The 12096-nt window shown below is 47.9% G+C and overlaps 1 protein-coding gene across 1 annotated transcript in view; it reads right to left on the bottom strand.

Moving 5' to 3' along the window:
- IL1RAPL2 (interleukin 1 receptor accessory protein like 2) overlaps window positions 1–2648 on the bottom strand; it is a 367348-nt gene extending 364700 nt beyond the window's left edge. Inside the window, 1 exon segment of the mRNA XM_017819967.1 lies at window positions 2482–2648. The gene's annotated coding sequence lies outside the window, so the exon portion shown is untranslated.
- Between the last annotated feature and the right edge of the window lie 9448 nt (window positions 2649–12096).

Below are 12096 nucleotides of genomic sequence, written 5' to 3'. Positions count from 1 at the left end.
CACACAGTCTCTCTCTCACCAGCTTTGTCACTGAACATAACCCATCCCTCAGTCCACCACCTATTCCAGGAAGGTTTACCTGAAACTAGTACCAGATGCCAGAGGAAACCCTGACCATCAAGGCTAGCAAAGAGATCCTATTTATTTTCAGCAAGGGCAAGATCTCTTCCCTCTGTCTCCTTTTCAAGGCTGTTTAAAGGAAGATTTATGTTTAGTTTGACATTCTGAAAAGCAAATTGCCTCTTAAAGTGCCTCTTTATTTTGCAATACACTTTAAATGTTCACTCCCCTTTCCAGCACTAAAGACCTCCTGATAAATAGTTCACATTGTTTGAGGAAGGCTTAGAAATGACGAGCAGACATGGTTTCCCATACAGCCCTTTAAGGCTGTTTAATAGTTGTTCACGATTTAGCATCCCTTGATATTTTCAGTTTGTGCTTGAGTTTGAAGTGAGAGATTATTCAGAGCATGAATGTTTTGGAGAGCAGGAAAAGTCCATACATTATAAATGCTTTATTTGTACTTCTTACGGTGAGTACAAATTCTCAGCCCTTTCCCTCAGATGCACAGGTCCAGGCCACCAGCCCCAGCCATCCCTGCCAGCTTCCCACCTCAGCCAGCCCCCAGCCAGTAGGGATGGCTGCCTGCACATGCTCCTTGGAACTTTTCCTCCACCTCTGGTCCCACAAGGGCACCACAACTCAGGACATAGAAAATTTTGAACTAACAGCCTCTCCCTTCCAAATGCCACGTGGAAGACACTGTTCTCCTTAGCTTTAACTGATTACTGTAACATGTACCCTTCTCTCCCAGGAAACAGCTGTAGTCAGGGTAAAAATTACTCTGCTTATGCAAACAAACCAAATCCCCTTACAGACACATCCCAGCCTGAGAGCCTGGATGCTCCCGTCACGTCCAAGCAGGCAGAGCACGCCAAGGGGTATGGGCCTCACATGCTGTCCCCATTCCCTCCTCCTTGCTCTCCAGCAGCCTGTCTGCATCTCTGCTGGGCTCCTCACACACACTGCTCCATACACAAGCTGCCCATTACCTCTGCCGGGAACTGTCCCCAGCAGCTGCCCTGCAGCTCCCAAAATCCTAAACCCTCCATGGCTCAAGCTTAGGGTGGCAAGGGACAACACCCATGAGATCCTGAGCCCAATAAGTGTGCTCCTAACTGCCTCTGCTTCCACACTCCTCTGCAGCCTCATCTGGGCTTAAGGCTGCGAAGTCCAGCTTCTTCTGAGGCCTCCAATCTCCATCAAATCAGGAAACTTCCTCCTCCGTCTCCCACACCACCAATCTCTGCCTGATCAGAAATGATTTGTACCACAAGAACAGCCTTTCTGCTGAGCTCACCTTCACCCCACCAGCCTATGAATCCCTCCAGACACTCACAGGCTCTTTTTTGATCTGACTTCTGTTTGGAGAATGGTCAGTCCCCCCACATTGGTTTCCAACAGCTTCAGCTACTGCACTGCTTCAAAGTGCAGCCATCAGACCAGCAGCTCTGAAGATTAAAAGGCTTTCCATCGCTCTGCTCTGCGAGACACGGAGCAGTTCAGACAACACTGGCTGATGCCACGTATGCACAGAGGCTCCAGCAATTGCATGGCATCCACCAAAATTGACTCAAACTCGCTAAGTGCATTAATGTGGCACACCTGGCCTTTCTTACTTATGCAAGCAAATCTTCCTCCCTTTTCTCTCCCCTTCCCTCCCGATTTTGCTGGTAAAGCATCAATCACAAAACAATTTGAAGATGAACCTCCTATGAGCTTCTAAGCAATGTGAAAGTAAAAGAGTGGTCTGCAGAGAACTCCTGAGCCTTACAAAGGGAACAACCAAAGATTCCTCTCTCTCCTGTGCTCACCTGCAGCTCAAGCAGGGGGGTGAGTACAAGGAAGTCTTGTTATCAGCTAGCTGAACGTTCCCAGCTGATCATCCCTCCCTGGTACCCAGGTGTGGGCCATAAGTGCACACACCCAGGCACGCAGGATATGTGCTTTCCAACACCCTTGATCACCAGCTAGAAAGCTTTAGTTCAGTAGAAGAAGGACTCCCCTCGCAGATTCGGATCTGGAGCACACTGGAGGTGCAAGCTGCTGCCTAGCAACACAAGCACTCTGCGTGGAGGTCGGACCATGCCCCAGTCCTCCCACTGCAAGAGGTCTCCTATGCCCAGAGAAACATCCTCACAAGGATGCAATCCTTAGTAATTTCTCAGAAAGCCATCCTGCACATCACCTGCACAACACTTGCTTAACCACAGACTCGCCAAATCCTTATGAACACTGACTGTGCCTTGGTGAACTGCCAGAACTCTTTACTTCTAATGTTTACTGCACATGCATTGCACCCTGCTGGCTTAGGGAGCCCAAAATCCCAAATCCTAGCGGGTTCCACTGTCTCCTCTGCAGTCACTCTATTGCAAAGCAAGAGACTGACTCGCTGTCAGGCAGCTTGCCCCCCAGACTTACCTCCTGCCTCGGGTCTGGCACGAGCAAAGCCTTTCAGACACCATGTCCTCCTCAGGGCTGGCCCGCTCCTGCCTCTGGAGGGAAGTCCCTTCCCATGCACTACACAGAAGCAGGGCAGGCAGTCACCTGCTCTTACAGATATCACAGACTGTCAGGCAGCCACACAGTTTTATCTCTGACGAGGAATAACATCCCCTTTTAGGCACGGACGGCAAGCATTTGGGGCAGTGCTTCTCTCAGGTGTGAATGCAACCATAATCACGCAGCACCTGAGCACCCTGAAATAGCCCTTGCCCACTGCCTTTCCCTCCTCCCCCAGCAGGTCACCTCGCCTTGCACCCACCTCTAAGAATACTCCGAAAAACCTCAAAACTATCCACATTCTGATGGTAATATTGTAACACCCAAAAACCGCACACACGCACTAAAAATCTACACATATATTTTAAATAATCAGGATAAAAACAAGACAACATAAACACTGCCGAGGAGCACGACAAAGTGCTGTCTCCTACCACGATGGGTTTTTCCTCGCAGTACAAACCTAAGTTTGTGTCTTAATCCAAAAGAAGCAGAAATTGCCCAAAGCACACAGACCTTACTGTAACTTTGAGAAACCGCAGCTTACGGCATTTTCTACCAGAAACTTTTGATTCTTCGAATCCTAGCAGAGACAGCAGCCTAGGGAAAGGCTGTTTAAAAACACCCGCTGAATCAATTGTTTGAGACAGGTTTTGCGCCCTTTAGCAGGTTTCCGTCAGACCCCAGAAGAAACCAGAGCAGCCTTATTTGCCACGGAATTTTCGGAGGCAGCGAGAGATTTCAAGTTCCAGTGTTCTGGACCCACCGCGGTACCTCAAAGCAGCCAAACCTTCAAAGAACCGATACCTCTTCAACAGGCTCCACCGCGCTGCAACATCCCAAAGGGCAACTGCTCTCGTGCTTTTATTTTAAATCCCCGGCAGTAACACTTTACCCGGGAAGCCCCACGAGCGCTCGCGGCGCTGAGTGAGAGACCCTCGGTACTAACTCAGACCGCCCTTCGTGACAGAAAAGCCCTCCCGGCGCCTCCAGAGCCGCAGGGCTCGATCCGGGGAGCGGCGGAGTGGCCGCACCAGCACGGACGGCTCCGGCCACGGCCCCGAGCAGCTGCTTCGAGACCGGCGGCGCCGCGGGAGGAGCGGCCCCGCGAGCGCGGGACGGAGCCGGAGCTGCGGGTGTTCCCTGCCCGGAGCCCCTCGGGAGCGCCCCGGCACCAGCGGGACCCCCGGGGCTCCCTCCTCCTGTTCCGGAGCTGCGGGAGGGATGCGGCGGCAGCCGCATCTTCCCAGCCCCGTCCCGCGCGCAGCGGCGGCACCGAAGGGGGGGGGACACTCCTTACACCCGAACTTTTCCTTTTCTGAGGGAAGATTTCTTTTTTCCTTCTAAATTAAAAAAGGGAGCTGCCGCGAGACGCGCCGCGCGCAGGGCTCACCTCCCCAGCGGCTCCCCTCTAGGTCTCCATGCCGGGCGTCCCCCCCGCCGCGGAGGCAGCGGGAGCTGCGGGCCGGCGGTGCCGGGCGGGGGCGGCCCGTGTGCGCGGAGCGCGGCTCCCGCCCGTGGGGTGGCGGCGGAGCGGGACCGGGATGGAGACCGGGATGGGGATGGGACCGGAGCGGGGCCGGGACCGCGCGCGCTCCCCCCGCCGGCCCCGCGCGCGGCAGGTGCGCCCGCCCGCCACGCGCTGAGAGACGCCGCAGCGCCCCCTGGCGGCCGCGCCGCGCCAGGGCACCGCCCCGGCCCCGCTGCCCCCGCGCCGGCACCGCCCGGACCAGCGGCGGGACCAGCGGCGGGACAGCCCCGCCCGCGCCGCCACAGGGACCCCCCAGAGCCCCGCAAGGCCCCGGCGGGGAGGGGGCTGTCGGTCCCAGAAGGGGCTGCGCACGCGGCCGAGATCTCGGCCGAAGAAAACGGCCAAGAGAGGGATGGAGGGAGCGTCCCCAAAGGGTTGCGGAGGCGCCGCCCCGTCCAAGGGGGTCTGGCAGGGCTGGGATGGGAACAGGCGGCGTTGAACCTCCCCGCGCTGGGGCAGCGCGCGGTGCCAGCGCAACGCGGGGCTCCCGAGGGTCGCAGCGAACACGCAACATCCCTCCGGGAGCAGCACCCGCGGCCGTTCCGCCCCTTCCCCGGGCTGCGCCGGGCTGGCCTCGGGCTGCCCGCCCCACTTGTATCGGTTTCAGTTCGATGGAGAGCGGTGCGACTCGCCCCCGGGGTTACAGCATCTGCACCGAACGGGGAGAAGCCGCTTTCAAACCCGCTGCGCATTTTCGCACCATCATTAGCATCAATTTAACCAGCCCTGCCTTGAACTGGACCAGGCTAAGTTTCTCTTCCCTAACTCTGTTTCTGACATGGCACATCCATGCTTTCCACAGCATGGTAGTATTATTTTTAGTTTCCCTGCGCTGCTTTTTATTCGCTTTTAAATAGCTTAGAATAGCTCCATGCAGAATATAATCTACTTCTGCCTTTTGCTCAGATTCACAGGAGGACCCAGTTTTGTCACGCAACTGCGAAACAGGCAGGAAAATCACGGGCCAAATTCCTGTAAGTGCACTTGAGGCTCACGTAAGCGGCACGACTTTAGGGTGCCAGTGCTGGGACCCACTGGTGCTGTGTCACAGGGCGAGCGATCGTCACTCCTGCACGTGACCCTTGCGAGGCTGCAAACACTGAGCAACGCAGCGGTGGGAAGCTCATAACCCAAACAGCAGCCACACACAGGAAAACACCTTCCTTGCAAGACCCGCACCAGAGAAGTTAAGCATCCTCTCAGCATCCGGCAGCTGAGAAGAGCCAGATCCTACTCAGTCACACACAGTCCACCCCAGCTATGCATCAGTGTCAGCACCTTTGCGATTATTGATGGTAAGCCAAGAAAACACTCAGCTCTGCTTTCAGGTCTTTATCACATATGCAGAGCTGACAATTAGAAACATTGTCCTGCTACCTACAAAGCACGTTTGAACTAGATACCATACAGGGACAACAAAAGTAGCAGCATGTTTAGGCATTTCTCTGAGTATAACCATCCTTTAAAACCTCTCTTAAGGAGGTGCTGGGGATTAACAGACACATTGTTCTGCAAGGTGAGGCCAAGAACAACCAAATGTGGTGACTAGTCCCAGTCATGAAGGGGACTCAGGCACACTCAAAGTATTCTTACATACAGTAAATGAGCAAAACTATTGTAAAGCAGGAATGTGAAAAAAAAAATAATCAATAAACTTGCTCATTTTTTCTGCCTGTATAATTCTTTTAACTAATTAGAAAGAGAGAATATGTTGCCAGGAGACCTTGCTTCTTCAGATGACATAGATGTCTTCTGCAATTTATAACTTCTTGTACTTCGGCTACTCTTTCATTTCTCCTGGCATGATTACAGTGTAAAAGTGCTATTTTTAACATTATTTATCAAGTCACATACTAAAGTCACTTTTTAGCTGAATTAAAAGATTTAAAACCTAAAATAAAACATCCCATGGACTCTGATATATACAGTTAGGTGAAGCTGTAGTTAATGATACCTCAGAATTATACTTGAACTTAAAATGAATAGATAATGTGGTATTCATTAGACATTCTTCAGCACTTTATAATAAGTCAAAAAATGTTAATTATTAGGCCCACTATATGAATTTATACATTATTCATAAAAAAGAGGGGAATATACTGCTGACTGATTTTTTTTTTAAACCAACTTTGTTTCCCTTATTCTGATCTCATCTCAGCCCATTGTGGAAAATAATCCATTTCACAGACAAGAGTAGTATGCCATACAGCTGTCAGTCTTTAGGCAGGCTCAGTAGGAATGAAAAGAGGAATGTGGTATTCATGGAGTTGAATACAGAGCAGAAGAGATCAACCTTCAGAGGAATTGTAGGAACAGCCTGCCATGCACCAGGCCTTAGGCTAGTTTCTGATGAACCACTAAAGAAGTAATGAGATCTGCTTTGGCCTTTGTTTCTGACCACCTTTTTGCTGTTGTTTTTTAATGTGTGGCAAAGCTGGCCAGGGACCCCAGCTAAGGCTTCCCAGATACACTGTGTGTTGTAGCCACACACACAGGAAACAGAGAATAATGCAGCTGATCCTGATAAAAATAGGAGAGAGAAAAGTTATTCCCGCTGTCATACCTGTACATACTTGGAAAGGATGTCCAAAGAGACTGGTGAGCTCAGGCAACATCAAGCTGTAAGTCTGTGGAGAGCCAGGAACCGAATGCATCACCTCAAATCCCATTTAGTTCTCCCATCCTTGATTTGCTTCATCTTTCCATTCTTTCTGCTAACCAAATTACTTCATGCCAGAGAATTCACTGAAAAAGATTGTTTTCCACTGTCAGTTAGCTTTGGGAGAGTTCCCAGATACACCTTCTTAATCAGTATTAATCAATCTATGTGTAGACTCACTCATATCTGTTATGATTAGATTGTAGCCAAACATCCTTTTCTGACAGCCACCAATGGAGGCTGCTCTCCTAGCTGCTCTTTTCTCATCTCCCAAGGACAGATGTCAAATATGACAGGTTTAGTTTGACTTTAAAAGCAGAAATTAAAGAGCTTTCACATGAGCAACTTGCTTGGCAGAGCTGAGGTACAAAGTAAGCAGCCTCCAGCAAGAATAAGGTAGTTGTAGGGGCATAGACTGCCCTAATAAACCCTACCACTAACACAGCTACTTCCAGAAGGAGCCACCATCCATGCTGGGATCAGGAGACTCTCAGTCTTTCCATGAACGCCTGCTCCTGAATCTGCATGATTCTCACATCTTTCTTCCCTGAATGGGAAGATGACAGGATGAGAAAATTTACAGCTGTGTGAAGTCACACTTATTGACTTTATGTCTAGTCCTTTGTATACAGCAGCACAGATTCAGGTCTGATCTCTGCGAAATATGGCCACACATGGAAACTGTGTGTGTGTGTGAGAGAGTGTGTGTGTGCACACGCGTATGTGTGAGTGTGTGTATGTTCATGCTCCAAAGAGCCCCTGTGATGACCATCATAAGCAAGAGGAAATAAGACTGACAGCTATGTCCATCAGTCCATCTCTGAAAACACCATCAGACCTTCCCAGCAATTAACTTCAGCAGTGATGCAAAGCTGATAGATAACCCCCCTGCAGGCACAAGCACGCAGCCTCCCTCAGCCCGGGTGACAGTGACAATGAACATCACCCACTCCCATGCTGCATCCGCCATCCCCAGCCACTCCGTGTCCTGCTGCCCAGGGCCCCGTGCTCTGTGCAGGCTACTCCGCCAGCAGCACCCACATCACCGGAGCAGAGAGAGGTGGAAGAGCTGATCCATGAGGATGTGAGATGCTGATGCTGCAACAGCAGAGCACAGAAGGGAGCTCATCGCAGAGAGACTTGGCAGGGCAGCATTTACACGGGACAAAAGCCAAAGCAAAGAGTGCCTGTTGTGAGAGGAACGATTAGGACATCGACGGCCGGATAACACTGGATAAAGGATTAGCTACAGGAAGGAATAAACTGACAAGGAGAGAATCCTGCCTGGCTGGTAGCAGACATGATTCTGATCACCACTTTTCAGGAGACAAACACAGAGCTGCATAGTAACATATTTCCGCAAAGAGGGATTTTTAATAGAGTGCCAATTCCCTTCAGTTGCAGGGCCTTGCACAATAATGTCACTGCTGTTGACTGAAGTTGCACACACACAGTATAAAGCAGCAGTAAACGCCAAGATTTCAAACATCATTTTGCATTTGACATTCTCCTGGGTTACTTCAAGTGAAAGATAAATGCAGTATCTTCCAAGCAGTAATCTTATTTGATACCGACAACATACACAAGTGGTTAAGTTTGGAATAGGGTAACTTTCTCACTTTTATGCTTGAAAGCTGAAGATAAAATTATTAAGCATTTTGCATGTACAGAGTACAAAAAGAGTGACTGCTCTGCATAGGTACATGAATTGGAAAATAAGAATTTCCTTCCCCAAAGAATAACATGACAGCTTTACAGCAGAGATAACATCTTCATGCAGTAGTCATTATATTTTTGTAAAAGATACAACATATTGACTATTCACCTGTTTCTCTTGACTGGCCAACAACAGAAATGGAAGCACTGTTTGGGATTAATTAAAATTAGACACAAATCCTAACTTTGCCTTAATCCAGCAAATAGCTTGTCAGAGAAAGTGCTCAAATGGAGAGCTCTTTTTCACATGCAGAACAGTTTGTGGAGCAGGAATGTAAAATCCACTAATAGATAGCGGAAATATGCTTCCATTTCCCACTGGGAATTTCTCAGACAAGACTAAGACAAATGCTGCCTTTATCTGTTTATTTTACTTTTTGGTGGGAGAACCAATAATCAGCCAAAAAAAGGGCAGGTGCATGGAGAGGTGTAAAAATAATCAGCACACACAAACTCTTGTACTGGTGATTTCTGTCCTCTGGATGAGATGCAGTTACACAATCTATCCAGTAACTCTGAGACCACTGGTGAGCACCAACAGCATCCTAAATCAGAAATCCTAGTAACAGAAAAGTCCTCCATCAGCCACTTGTTTCTTCTCCCTTCATCCCCTTTCAGTTGCTCTCTATGTGACAGCACAACTGTGGTTGGCAGAGACACCGAGACAAAAGATTAAATGCAAGCTGTGCTTCTCCTAACCTCTTGTGGGATTTAGAGAAGCTAATCAATGTTGGATTCACTTGTATTCCACAGATCATTTTTGTTTGACAGTACCTAATCATAATTGCAGAAATCCCACTGCAATACAGAGTTTGGCAAATTCATCTTGGAACAGCTCATTTGGTGCAAACTTAGATTATATTTTAACTCCAATACTGAGAAATTACTGAGAAGATGACAAGCACGGTTAGTTTTAGATGCCACAAGCTGAGGAAAAAGAGGTAAGTTACCTAAAACAGTCTCCTCACATTTTGTAACTTTGTCCTCATAAAATGCAAATTTCTGCAAGTGGATGGTTTGAAAAACATAGTTGAAAAAGTAAAAGGAAATAAAAGCTAGAAAACAACAAATATCAATGTTGATCTTCTATGTTTTTTCTGTTACAGATTCCTTTTCCCCTCTCTGTTTTTTTGCTTCTAGAGAAGAATAAGTTAATACAGCACTTTTTTTAAACTTCATTGTGTTTGTAACAAACAATAGAAATTTTAAATCTGGTTGTAAAAATTGGACTGTTTTGCATTTCTGTCCTGCTCAGATTATCATATTTCAGGCCACAGAACAGAGCAAATCATATCTATAAAGGGAAGGGTACAACAAATAGTCTGAAACTGTAGATTGATGGCAGAAAACACAGATTACTTCTCTAGACAGAAGCTACACATATTTGGGGTAGCTTGTACTTAGCTGAATAATGGATTTTCCAGGTCAGCTGACAAAAAGAAAAGAAAAATGTTGTTTCAGTTGAAAACAAAATAGAGTTTCAGGGCAGGGGAGAAATGTGGTAAAAATAATAATCAACTTTAAGTGTTGTCTCATACCCTTGTTCACAGATGGATAAATCGTGTATTAAACCCACATACCTGGATGATATTGTGAACAGGTGTCTCTTTTTTAAGTTGACCGGCACCATTACTAAAATGTAAAGTTCAAGGTTAAATTCTTGAGTCTGATTCTTTCGCTTTTTGAAAAGATAACTGGGCTTCAACTCAAGCAGAAGCACTGGGCTGGCCTGCCATGCAGAAAAGGAGGATTTTGCTGTTCCCACTTACGCCTGCACAAGGGTCCTCACTGGCTCTGCTGCAGCCGCTGCCGGGGCTGCCAGGGAGTGTGGAGGAGCCAAGGCTGTTAAATGACCCGTGGTGTGGAGCCACAGCGGCACAGCTCCCGGCTGGGGGAGCTCATGCCAAGCTCCAGGTGGGCAGGGCTGGAGGGGGGAGCTGCAGCACATCCATCCCTCCGAGGCCAGAGCCACGGCAAAGAGGCTCATGTGCCAGGACCCTTTCTCAAGCCCTCACTTCACCTCCAGGGCAAACGCAGCCAAGAAGATCCTCTAGCTTTTATGCAATGTTGTATTTGGCAGAAAAGACCTCCCTTTGTTTTTCTGAGGTGTACATACATGAAATACTTCTGGCAAGAAAAAGGTACTCTGCACTTCCACACCTGCACATCCACCCGCTCACCTGGCAGGCTGCTCCAGCATGACCTGTTCAAGCGGTCCTCCAATTTATCACATCAGTAACTCAATTCCGATGTCAATGTTTCAAGGTCTCTTTAAGCATCAGTGAGCACATCCCATAAATGAGATGAGATTAAAAAAAAAAAAGAGTCTAACATATTGGTAGCAGTCAACAAAGCAAAGACATGCTAAAATACTTTTTCCAGCTTTACCTGTTTTAATGCCTGGTAATAAACACTTTTCGGGACATTTGTTTTCAGGCTTTGTCATCCTCTGTTGTCCATGCATTCAAAGGCACTGAATTCCCCTCTCACTGAATTCCCTTCCCAGTACATCTGCGAAGAGAAACATTTATGGAAATAAAGGGATATAATTTAATTTCAGACTCAAAGACTAAACAGTGGCGTTAGGGGTTTTTTCACCATGCCTGAGCCAGTCCTGCCCTCCAAGCTGTCGGTGAGTTCATTTCCTCAAAAGCCATGAGCTATCAAAGCAAAAAAAAAAAATCCAAAACAAGCTAACGGCTTCAAAACCACATTTGATTGCCAATGCTTTTGGCTTGTCATAACACGGTAATATTCTAAAATTGGGTTGAACTTCTGTAAGGAGCTGTATGCTGTATTTCAGACTTGAAGGTTTCTTACCTATGTAAAAATGCCAGTACCTGGAAATATCAAACATATTAGAGTTATACCCTGTCTTAAAGGAAACAGGGCAAGCATGCTGAAACTACTTGCTTAATTTATGTTTTGACTATTAATATTCCTTAATAGAAAACAAGTGGAAGACAAGTGCACAGACATCTCCAGGCAGGCATATACTACTCACGGTCTTCAGCCTCCATCTCCATCAAATCTCCAGTGTCCAGTTTCCATTGAACTGCCTAAGGCCGGGGGCACCTCTTCCAAAATAAAGAAAAACACTATTTGGAAATCGATGTAGAGCACCACTTGCAAAAGCAGAGCAGACATATCAGTTGACTTGGAATTTAAGCTCCACAGCTTTGGAGCGGGCACATCAGAGGCAGACTTGGCCCAAGTAAAAGAATCACAGCACTGACCTCAAGCACTTCATAAGATCCAAGGAAACATCTCTTGTGGTGTAAACCCTACAGTCCAAAACCTTCTGAGAGGGAGACACACCCCAAGACTCAAGAAAAGGGCAGGGGCAGGGCAACAGAGCTCTTTGCTGAGCTAGGGAACAGCATAAAGAAGAGTCAAACAGCAGTGAAGTGGTGGGGTGATGGAGACATGATAAAAACAACTGAAAAGTGGTGCACAGATTGGAGAAAACCTGGTCAGCATCTCTCATGACATCCCCCATGAGAGGGGGAGTGGAAGCAGATTAGGTGTAAAATTGAGTGAAAATCATGCTTTTTGGGGAGGATTCTGGTCATCAGCACACTTAGAGAGCCCTTCATTAAAAGAACCTTCATTAGAGGTTCTTCATTAA

The sequence above is a fragment of the Lepidothrix coronata genome, unplaced genomic scaffold, assembly GCF_001604755.1.
Source record: "Lepidothrix coronata isolate B3197 unplaced genomic scaffold, Lepidothrix_coronata-1.0 Scaffold2, whole genome shotgun sequence".
Lineage (NCBI taxonomy): Eukaryota > Metazoa > Chordata > Aves > Passeriformes > Pipridae > Lepidothrix > Lepidothrix coronata.
The sequence above is the reverse complement of the archived record's forward strand: the minus strand, read 5'-3'. Positions and strand labels throughout refer to the sequence as shown.